This window comes from Cygnus olor, chromosome 2 (assembly GCF_009769625.2).
Source record: "Cygnus olor isolate bCygOlo1 chromosome 2, bCygOlo1.pri.v2, whole genome shotgun sequence".
In the NCBI taxonomy this organism is placed as follows: Eukaryota; Metazoa; Chordata; class Aves; order Anseriformes; family Anatidae; genus Cygnus; species Cygnus olor.
This window is the reverse complement of record NC_049170.1, coordinates 92,217,222-92,229,434: the sequence shown is the minus strand read 5'-3', so window position 1 is coordinate 92,229,434 and position 12,213 is coordinate 92,217,222. Positions and strand designations below refer to the sequence as shown.

The following is a 12,213-nucleotide window of genomic DNA, read 5'->3' as shown; positions in this document are numbered from 1 at the left end:
ATACTATGAAGTAATACCCTTTGCTTTAAAAATAAAGCCATTTCATTTAAATTATTGAAATGTAAAAAGGTCAGCCACTTGTATTTGCTGTCCTCTGCTTATATTATACTTCAAGGAACAGAAATAAAATATACACCTCCCTTTTCCTTGTAACTTTAAAATCAGAAAATGAATCCAGAATAAAAATTTGCTATACTAATTTCTAGGCTCCTCAAATGAAGTACAAATAGTAAATCCACATGAAATCTAATGCATTCTTGATTAGGACTGTTGGATAGTCTGATTCAAAAATAATTTTGCTTAGAGCATAATGGCTACCTCCTATTTGTAAAATAAATGTTTAGAATATTGGATTTGTTTAAGTGTCAAAACATCAACTCTCAGCAACTGAAATTTAATCCAGCAGAGAAACGGGACTTGTTCAAACTATAAACAAAGATTGCTTCTGTCTTACTAAAACTATTTATAGTAAGAAAACAGAACCAAGCCAAAAGAAAATGAGTCTGCAAAAACCCTGTAGAGCACTAAGCACCTGAAGACAAAACCTATGCGCAAGTGAAAATGTGAGTTAGGCACTTGACGCATCACATGCTGAAGGTCAATACCAAGGACTGGTATAAGGTTAGCCATTGCATGAACAAGGAGCATGATGAAAACACCACTGTATGTAACTTCACACCATATTCCATAATAATTTAGGAGTCCTAACCAGAACTGAACTCTGTCATGCAAAAACTTAGTTTTTTTAAGACTTGCAGAGGAAGACTGTGGGCAGGACTTCTCTATACTTTGGGGTAATAAACACTGTGCAGAAAAGACCACTGAAGCTCAAGTACAAGATTAGATCGAGAAAAAAGTAATATAAGCAGGCCATGAATATATTTAAGGAGAAATGAAACCAGAATTCTGAAACAGCCTCCAAATAGTAGTATGGGAATTAAATAATCCCTAAATAGTTGTAAGGAGGAGTTTGATCAGTACATGAAAGGAATTATATGATATCTTGGATGTAAGAGCAAGGGATTGAACTGGATAACCCAGAAGAATCAGTCATATCTTCGTATGAGTATGCAATTCTCTATAGGTATACTTAAAGAAAGAAAAAGAAGCATTAAAAAAATGTTATGAAAAGACACCAGAACTCATAGAATGTGATCAAAGTAAAATCAAAGATCAACAGCTAGCACTTGTGATTTCTTGAATTCTAAAATATTTTATTTTAATAAGTTAGCTAAGTTTTTTAAATGTGTCTTTTACTCTAGTCTAGACAGCATTACATCATATCTCAGCATCTTATTTCTTACAGTGATCGCTACACTGTTCTGTTTCAACCCTTTCCTTCCAAGAGTGGAATCCATAGTGTGATTGTATATGTGCGTATTTGTGCATAATTGCCCTCTTTAATATTCAAAAAATCATTAAAAAGATAACCAATAAGATTTCACTAAGAGCTTTATATTTAATTTATTACAAAAAGTATTCTGATCTTTGCCTCCTTTTCTATGATGGCAATTTATTCTGATTTCCTTTTCATTTTTTTGATATTTTTTCTTTTTATAACAAGAGAGACATGAAGCATGTTACCATTTACGAGTAAGTTTAACACATGCTGTACTTGTACAGCACTTGCAGGTGCTGTTAAGAGGCAATAAGACAGAAAGGTGTTCTGGTTTTGGAGCCATAAGTAACAGATTTTAAATAAATAAATAAAGCAGTACAAGTCATTGTGAAATACGCTGGGGCCTATGAAGGAGATAGGGATGGAGGTTGTGAGAGGGAAGTGTGGAGCCACCAGTGGGACTGCTGAGGACAGGACTTTGCTATTTGTGATCCAGTGGGGTGAGTGTGATGCCAGCCACATGTCAAAGGCTCTGCTCTGCTGGACAGGCTCACAGGGACCAGGCAGCCCCAGGGAGGGTTACGATATTCCTGACAATCCCACCTCTGGGCAAGCTGCCACAGGGTTTTTTCCCTGTGATGAAGCCCTGCTTCATCATGTAACTAAACACCATGTCACCATGCATGCTTACAGGTGCTGCATTAAACACATAGGCAACATAAATACTGGCTTTTGTAAATTTTAAACACTTGAATTTGCCTCCTAATTGTTTTGAGCATTTTTTTCTTTGTATCCATTTAAACTGCTCATTGTCTCTTTCTCTGTGTCACCCTAACCAGACTCTCTTCTAAATAATTTCCAACTCTGAATCTCATCGGGACTTTTAGATCAAGAGCACATTTTTATGACCAGCTTCAGTCAATTTTACACTGCCCTTCTTCACGTCCCCCCTGCCTCTTTGCCTCGAGGCTGCTGCAGTGCTGATAGTAGTTAGTCAGCTGGATCAAGGAGCTGATCTGGATGAATTTTTCCTTTTTCATACTACCAGTTGCAGCACATCATTCAGGGGTAGGAAGGCAGAGTGTGCAGGACTCCACTTTCAGCAGTAGCATGAATTTAGATCAACTCAAGCTGATCTTGAAAATACACTTCTAACTGATATGTACAGCCCCCTCCTAGCCTAACCTTTCTCCTTCTACCATTAGTTGTGCTGTCTTTCTGCACTCTAGCCTCCATCTCTGATACGTCTTCTGTTTTCTACTTCTTGCATTCTGTTAAATCTAATTCCAGCCCTGTGCAATGCCTGTCCCTCTTCTATCCTCTCTCTTAAGTAGTCCCCATTTATCTTTGCACATTTTTGCTCGTAAAAGTACCTTGTTACCCATTTGCTAAATCCTTTCCTTGATTCCAGCTGCTTTACTATCCCTGATTCTGCCTCCCATTGCTGCAGCTCCAGGCTGCACACCCAGGTGTCACACACAAGCAAAAAGTGAGTGGAGGTGCAAATTTAGAAGTTGCTGTTAAGATTTTGGCCTTGAAGATCTAGCCTGAGTTTGTCATTGCAATATGCACACGAAAGATCTCAGAGGAGTAGATGATCCCATATTAGCCATATGGCACTGCAGATTTTACCTTCAGACTTGAAAAAAAAAAGTCACAAAAATTTCCTTTTCCCAGGTTTTTCTGTATTGCCAGGCAGGGGGATCTGCCAACCCCTTATCCTCAAAATACTCATGCAGGCACTGGTCCCCGCTGAGAAAGAGTGATGCCTTAAAACTAACCTGGTGGCTAAGAACAGTCAAATCCACTCTTCTTTCCTAGTCTCTCTCCCACATTACCCTTGAAAGCTGACTATAAAAGGAGAGGGAAAATTAATTCTCCTTTCCTGCTCCCTCACATTTTACTATTACCACAGCTTAAACTTTGTAGTACAAAACCCAAAGGGGACTGCTGTGATGGCTAATTAGTTGATATCTGTAAGTTATCTGATATGTAAAGTATTACCCATGAAATACTCATCTGCTTCTAGATTTCACAAGGTATTTTTTTATTAGGTGAAAATCCAAATAAAGAAAAAAAAATCTTGCATGTGGATGGACATTGAGAAACATACGGCTAAAATCCTTAAATTTGCACTATCATATACAAATAATATATTTAATATGTTCCAATATTTGGCATGTTCTTTATTTAGACTTCAAATTTTAGAAAGGACATTCAGTTTATTTCATACTGTCACAGAATTGAGCAATGAGGCGCTGCAGAAAACCAGTGATACTGCCAAGGAATTTTAGTCTAGTGATGCAGGGTGCCTGGAACATGAGCATCTCCTACAAGATGAGCTTTCCTGAAATAATAATAAATGATGATACTTCATACTTTCCCTATTGTCACTGTTCTACGAGCACTTAGGCAAGCACTGAAACTGAGGAACAATTTCATATGCCCAGGAATTACTGAATTCAGCCTTAACTACACTATCCCATTTTAGGACTACATGGAAGGCCACCTAAGGAGATATTGAGGCTGTGACAAGAACTCCCAAGCCACAGATCGTGCCCCTGCAATGGTTAAGTGAAAGAGGAGCCCTAACTGAATTTCCATGTTTTTCTATTGTAAATCTACTCTCCTATTCATTATATAATTTAGGGTGTATAAACCTTTTCAAAAGTAACACAGTTAAAATGGGACGTATCTGTCCATCAATATTACAACAGTAGATGGGACCATTCACACTCTTAAACAAGAATACTTGTAATACTTGCAACACAAGTATTACAGTTGTAAAGTTCTCTCTTTCTGCTCGTTACAGCTTCTGCTGGATGAGATACATTTCATTAGGATTCTGTGTTCCAGTGAGTAGCTACGATTTTGTCACGTACAGCACTTAATGTCCAGTGAAGCTTGGAAACACTTCACAGCCACGTGCTGACTTCTGCTCTAGAAAGTCAAACTTTCTGTCTCTTTTCCTCAGAGGTTTTCTCAGCCCACCTCAGTGCCCTATTTATTTCCCAGCTGATGCTCCTTGCTATTCACCATGTCGTCACTGAGTACTGGTGTATTTCTACTTGGATTACTGAAGCAACCAACATGAACTAAAGGTGTTGCCCCAAATTGCTATGGCTGGCTTGTAGATATGTTTTATGCTGAACTCACCCAGTTGAAAAGATGGCAATGGTATGACTGATAAGGGAACCATACAGTGCTGGCTGTTTTATTATACTGGAGCTCAAATAATCCAACTGCTTTAATTTATTTTTTTATTCTTTTTTACTTTCACTATGAATCAAAAAGAAAAATCTCTATGGGAGCCCCAAATGACTCATTATAAAAGATATTGTTGTATGCAAGTTGCCAGTAAGTTTGAAAAAGACCTTGTCACTATGTATGTCATTTACATTAATCAAAGCATGCTGACAACCAGTCATTAAGAGGATTTAGTTTTCATCATACCTCAACGGCCTACTGTAAAACTTCAATATGAAACTAAACTTTTTAACACACAAAAAAGACTGATTAAAATTAATAATAAACCTTTTTGAAACTATTTTAAAGCAAACTAAGAGACAGATGTTAACCAAATACTGTGTAGTCAAAAACCAACCATGCCCCCAAAACAAATGAAAGAACAAAATAAGAACTTTATCTTTCATTTACAGAAGATAAGCATTTTGCTACCTCAGAGTCTATTAATTATCCGCAGTATTTAATATCTACATATCTACAATAATATCTAGTATTATATCTACAACATAGACGAGAAAGTCATGGATGTGGAAAGATAAACAGATCCATAATCAAAATGCCTGGATTCACGCGTCCTGTTAAAAGCATTGTCCGTTAGCAGAAATCAATAGTGTGTTATGTATTTTGCCCTATAAAAAAAAAGCTTATATTTTGTTGCTGGTAGCACTGCACTGTTGGAACAGCTACTTAGCTGCCAGCATGGAGCTACAGCTGTGGCCCCAACAGGAGGAACTAAGCTTACCCCTCATCCAGTAATTAACTGGGCTGCCACAAACAGGGCAAGACTGATCATGGGGACTCAGTAACACAGTTTCATTCTGAAAAGAGCATTCCCTCTGGATTATGCTTAGAAATGTGGCTCCCATCATGAAAGAGCAAGAAAGCTCTTAGTCACGTGGAACATTTTGCCAGCAATGCCGTGGCTGTCCTTCATCAGGTTGGGACCAGGGTAGCAGGAGCTGTTACACTCTGTTATCCCAAAAGGGGAACAATAATATTATTTTCCCACTTCCTGCAAACACTTTCTCCACACAAAGCAGCCTCCAGCCTACGCAGGCAAGTAGGGTACAATAGCTGTATACAAATACAAGGAAAACTGGCATAAATTATAACATACAAAGAAGAAACACTGTTGCAGTAGCCTCCTCTCCACAATTACTTTCCATCTGACCTCCTACAAACAGTTGTCACCAGAGACCTGTGGTAGCTACCCCTGGTAGCACTACCAGCCTGTAATTAAGTCTTCCATATCTACTGTAATACAGAGGAAAAACCAAGCAGATCACTGAATGCAAACTGAGACAGAGGAGTTTCACTGCTGCTAAGGGTGAGAAAGCGACTTGCTAGATTAGCCCTGCACCACACAGCCACTCCAACACCAGTAAGTTAGATCCTCTGCCTGCCTTAAGAGCCAGCCTCTTCCATCCCCAGCCATGCACCAGCACTTGTCACCGCTGACACTCGTCCACATCCACCAAGACTGAGAACATGACTGCGTGTGGTGCTGGTCTCCACTCGATGCTTCGGCTACATATGGTTCCCGGGAGTAAAATGCTAATTTTCTTCTGTGTGCAGGCAAGTGCAGCACAAATATATATATATATATATATATATATAAGTATATATATATATATATATAAGTTTCTTATGAAAATTGTATTTTTAGCGGAAAAAAACACAAATAAAAAGTCAGCTTTGCATAAAGTATCCTCATTTATCTAAATATTTCAAAATTACAAATATACACGCAGATCAAAACAGACATAGTACCATTTAAAACTGGTGGAAATGGTGGGGTTTTCAGAGAAAATTGGACTAATTTGATTTCATATGGATTATGCTACTGCTTTTTTAATGTATATTTCCATTGTAGGCTACATGGATATAGATAACACCATAGCACTCTGCCCCCCAAAGTCCTAAACAACACTACATCAGTTTTCATTCCCTTTGTTAAAAAATTAAGAAAACCTGACATAAATATAGCTTCCTCAATAAATGTCTGAATGTAATAGCGATTTTGACCTGCAATAAATTGCTACTGAAACTAACGGGTAGTTGTAGGTTAGGATAGCACCAAGCACACACGGTCTTCAGCTGTGGAAGAGCAACATCCACGCAATAAAAACTCCTTGACTAAGTATTTTAGGGTGATGTTGCAGAATAATAAAGTACCATAAGAAAAGGAAATTGTTTCAGTTGGCTAACAAATTCATAGAGACAAATCCCGCCTTACTTTTATAGCAATAAGCTCTACAAAGTCCAAGCGACTTCTGAACTCCCTTCCCATGACTTTGCTTATAGCAGTTCACAGCTTTAGGGCGTGTTTCAAGAGCAAGAAAAGCTTCAGAGGTGAATAAATGCAAGTTTTATCCAAGCCTCAAAACATAAATTAAAGGTAAGTTTCATCACAGGTTACGGACACGATACAATAACCTGAATGGTGGTGTGCTGCCACTCACGTCACCAGGAACAACCAACAGATCAAACTCCACATTAACCTTTGTTTGAGCATTTTTGTAGCCCTCTGAAAGCGCTTGTCTTTCAGCTGTTATGATAAAGAAATGCATTAATCTTTTTTTTTTTTTTGGTACAAACATTCCATTCCTTCACCAATGTCAACAGCTAATCAACTAGCATAAGGAACCCAGCGCATGCACTTGTGAAGCAAACACTGCTTTTTCACAAACAGCTAACGAATACCAAGGGAATTCTCTTAAGAACCCCATGAGAAAAAAAAAGAAAAAAAAAAACCACATGCAAAAGTTGTCTGTCTACTGACACATTTTAGCATTCCTGCAGTAAAATAAAGCATTTACCTATAAACATACTATTTGCACCCAAGGTAAAATCTAAACAAAATGACACATTATAAATCTGTTGGCAATTGTATCCTTTAGAAACATCCTAAATCCTTCTATGCTTAAGTAAAAAATCCCGACAACTCTGAACACAAGTAACTGCCAGTAACTTCAGTAGGAGTGGTGGATATTTCAGCCTCCTCCAGATTAAAACGATGAGGCATGATTTTTATCATCAGAACAAGAGATGTCCTGTGCCACATGTGATTCTAACAGCAAACTCCATCAAATCAAGAAGATTTTATCACATCATAGTGCTTACCAAGAAAATGTGCTTAGCCAGTAGTCAGGTTTCAGCAGAACAGCAGCTGACAAGCTAACATACATCAGCCTTATTTACTTATTTAAGCTGCTACTGTACTGTGCTGGTTTTCATCTTTTTCCTCACTCCTGCATACCTTCAGGGATCACGTACAAAGCACATCAGGTGTTCTTCCCTCTCCGCTACCAGGCATTAAGAACAGCACAACTCACTTGAAGCATGCTTCCTGCTTTCGCAACATCAGCTAGCCCCAGCAGAAAGAAAATCCCAAAGCAAACTTGTGTAAAATATTTTAATTTAGGCTTGGAAGAAAAAGGAATGATAAAATGATTCTTGAGAGCACCAGACTACTTCCATGACTGCTTACTGTTGTTGAACGTCATCTATAAAGCATGTGGAGAGATTGGTTGTATTTGAATTGCATTAACTAGACAGGCAACTGAGATGTTCCTGTATCCATACAGTATTAGGGTCTCCGAGCACAGGTAATAGCAACCTTTTAAATTCATTTGTACACTTTCAGATGCAAAAAATGATCCAACCTGTTAGAAAACTATGCACATAAAGTGATCTTCCATGTGCTTTAGATCCATTAGATTTCCTAAACAAATTCAAGTTTCACAGTCAGACGTGTTATATTTTTGAGCTCTGAATGTTTCTAACTGTACATCACTGTGCAGCCACCTTTCCCTCCAAGTTCTTAAAAAATAATAATAATAAAAAAAAAAATCACCTGCTTGTTTTGAAGCAAACAACGGAGATGTGAAAAATCCATGAAAAAGAGCTAGGGGGCTGTTATGTTGCTTTATATTAAGTGACACTTTGCAAATGGCGCCCTGCAAGTTATGCCTTAACTCCTTGTTAAAATACAACTAAAATCTATACTACCCCACTTCAGACACGTCGGTAAAATACATAGCTGAAAGCACACTAAAAGACTGGGGAGAAATCCATGAAGCAGATAAGTTACTTGATTGCCTCTGAATAATAAATTGTTCCCCAGCAGCTTCCAAATAGACTGTTTTACTGTAGAAACACATTTCTGTTGTCAATAGGAACAGTTAGCTGAACAGCTGAAGAAAGAGAAACAGGCTAAAACAACTTTGGAATTGGAAAGTAAACCTGGCTGCAAAGCTTCTGCTGTCTGGCCAGAGTAATAATGCTTCATCTCTCTTTTTCGTACTGAACGCTAATACGTGATGGCAAACGATCTGTTTGCTCTGGATCACAACCCTATTTTCCCCACTTATCCCTGGAATAACACAGTCTCGGGCTGCTGGAGGAATAGAAACGCCAGCAATTTGCGTGAGCCCTGAAGTTTCCCCTCTAGGCAATCCCCTGTCGAGAAGGCAGGAGAGGAATGGGAGCCAGCACCTTGAAGGTGCCAGTGATGATCTACAGAAAGATGTCCTGGAGCACAAGGGACTGAACTCTGTCGAGAGCTCTGTGTTTTCTTCCTGCATCCCTGACCAATTTCTCCATCAGCTGCCTCTGCCGTGCTCCTCGCTCTATGTACAGTGGCAGCGTGGAAGCTTTATCACTCCCCATCCCATAAACACGAAATACAAATGCACTTCACAACCACACACATGCACACACACACACTCAGACACACGTGCACACTCACTCCCCCCTACATCACATGCAATTCTTTGCAAGTCCCCTGTGAATTGCTTAAAAACAGAAATCAAGCTCACACACACACACCAAAAGAAAAAAAAAATAAGGAAAGAAAGAAAGAAAACCAAACACTGAAAGGAGGAGGGAATGGGGGGGCGGGGGGGACGAAGGAAAAAAAGAGCAGCTTTTTTTTTTTTTCCCCTGCTGTTGCTGTGGCTTCCAAGCATGCAGTGCTAAGGAAGAGTAGTTCCCCACTTTCATCAGCCAGCTACATCCTTGGGGTAAAAAGGAGCAGTCCGGAACGATGCTGAGGCTGCAGAAGGGGAAATAAGGCTTTGCAAACATGCCTGGCTCCCCGTGAAATCCTCTCCTCCACATCCCCTCCTCCCTAAAACCTGCCCTAAAGGGGGGAGAGGAAAAAAAACAAACAAACAGAAAAAGCAACAAACAAAACAAAACAACAACACACAAGGAAAAAAGTGATGAAAAGACACAACTCACCTTAACAAGGGGTGTTGGATGGGGTCAGAGAGGAGGAAGGGTATATAAAAAGATCTATTTTTAGCAGAGGTTGCGATAGTATTGAAACACACAGACACAGGGTTCGGAAGCGGGGAGAAGAAGAGTATTAAAAAAAAAAACGAGGTGGAGGGGGGGGAAGAGAAATTATCAAGAAGGTGCAAGTCAGGCTGGGAGGAGAACGGAGAATCCCCGCGGAAAAAAAATAAAAAATCGAAAAAAAAATTCGAAAAACCAAAACCAAACACCACCACCACCAAGAGGAGGAGAAGGAGGGAGCGAGAGAGCGTGTGGCGGTGCCGCCGCTCGCTTTGGTTTCTCTTCGCCGGGGGCGAGCGAGCGGCAGCGGCGGGGCCGCGCAGCGTGCGGGGGGCCCCCTGTGGCCGCCGTGCCGTCCCCCCCCCGTCCCCGGGGGGCTTCTCCCGGGGCTCGCTCCTCGGCCGGCTCCGGAGGCTGCGGCGCTGCCGCTCCCTGCTCCCCGCTGCCGGCCGGGGGGGGCTCTGCAGCCGCGTTCACGCCGCCGCTCCCCGGCCGCCTCCGCGCCCGCGCTCCCGCCGCCGCCCGCGGGCGCCCCCCGCCGCCAGCAGGGGTTTGGGGTGCGGGAGGAGCTGCCCGAGCAACCCCGCTTTGGGGTAGCGGGGACGCGAAAGTTGGGCGGGGGGTGGGGGATGAGAGTCGGAGGCGGCTGGAGAGGGCGCTTGGGGTCGGGGAACATCAGGCACCAGGGCGGGGGGGGGGAGCTGGGCTGTCCATGACAGTAGTCAAACTGCAAGAAATCTCGGCTTTAATAGGGTGCCATGGCTTTCGGGGAGCACACGGTGATGGGTCTTGGTCCACGTGGAAGATGCTCACAACATTTTGTTGATGAGGAGTCTCAGAGGGTCACCATTCCCTTAACCCACCAACAAAATCCAGCAAATGTTTGGAGGTAACAGAACCTCTTTATCAAACCTGTCACCCCCCCAAAAATACCTCTGCAACTAAAAATAAATCCAGCAAAACTTGCTTTCAAACAGATAAACGTGAAACCTTTGGAAACTTAGGGACATGGTTTAGTTGCTGACATTGGCAGTAGGGTGATGGTTAGACCAGAAAATCTTGGAGGTCTTTTCCAACCTTAATGATTCCACGAAACCTTTTCTCATCTAAACTGAGACTAATAGAAAAAAAGCAAGTGCAGAGAAATAAATGGGCTTTTAAAAAACAGTATTTTCTATCGACAGTGCTATTAACAATTGTAAGTAAACATGTCTGTTTATGACTTGTGATTTCGAATTGGCCCTGTCCCATAAATGGGAAGAGCAAACGCAGGCCAAGCTGTTGGATCCACAACTTGCAACTGGTGTTCAAGCTGTGCTTCGACAGCACTGTTACACTGAGATAAGCAGGAGTGCATATAGTAAATAGTAGGAGGATACATTCCAGTATGTAAACCGACGCTAAGAAAGGAAATCGCAAAAACACTTGCTCAGAGTAGTATCATTTGTTGATACCTGGCAGCAGATGAAGCCACCCAGAGCAAGAGCTGACGAGGTAGAGGATTGCTGCTAAAATCATCCCTGATAGGGGCCGGGAGGACAGCACATGAGCCAGCTGTGCACATGGGGAGCTGACGGGTGGGCTGTGGGTACCAAGTGGCCACACTGGCCAGTATTGTGCCACATTGCACGAGGACCATGCCCCAGAATGGGATGGGGAGTGCCCAGCTTCACTCTGAGCTCAGACACAAGGTCTGGCCTGGCAGGCACTGCTGGACCACTCCCACAGCAGCTCTTGGGAACCATCAGCTGAAATACAGAAGCAGGTCAAATACTTTGAACCCCAACATTGGCCAGAACTGGAGCATCTTTTCTAAATTAAACATTCATTAAATAGAAAAAGGCTTACTGGGAACCAAACAACAGCTCCATTATTCTGTATTTCAACCCTCTTTCCTCCTCCAAAAGAAAGAGGTGCTTCCTACAGTTACAGCAGAGGTACTGGAGGAATAATGAGCTTTCCAAATCTCTCATATGAAGTAGAAATAAAAAAAGAGGAAGCGGTTCCTTGAGTGCCGCTCTGAGCTTCTCATGGGAGCCAGAGGAAGATGATCTCTTCTGTCTCAGTGCAGGCTCAGCTTGCCTGTGTCTTCCCTGAACCAAATTGTTCTGCCATATAATGACTAAACCCAAGAGTTTACAGGACTTGGATTACGTTTCTTTTTTTTTTAACATCAAATATATACAAAATGATGCATGGCCACTCAAAGGGGAAGCAAAGAGACTGGCAATAAACTGTGCTGCTTGGAGCCTTGATTTCTGCAATAAGTAAGTTGAGGAAATGTTTTATACATTAAAGGGGGGGGTAATGTTTTATACATTATGTTA

The 12,213-nt window shown here is 41.3% G+C and overlaps 1 protein-coding gene across 21 annotated transcripts in view; it reads right to left on the bottom strand.

Moving 5' to 3' along the window:
- Positions 1-10,305, bottom strand: part of LOC121065899 (poly(rC)-binding protein 3-like) — a 514,190-nt gene extending 503,885 nt beyond the window's left edge. For 5 of the 21 annotated variants that reach the window (XM_040549032.1, XM_040549035.1, XM_040549034.1 and 2 more), the window contains exon 1: positions 9,830-10,304. The gene's annotated coding sequence lies outside the window, so the exon portion shown is untranslated. Of the gene's footprint in view, positions 1-7,708; positions 7,803-7,844; positions 8,358-9,829 lie in introns of those variants that run through there. The other 16 variants (XM_040549036.1, XM_040549040.1, XM_040549041.1 and 13 more) reach the window with 11 other exon arrangements.
- Between the last annotated feature and the right edge of the window lie 1,908 nt (positions 10,306-12,213).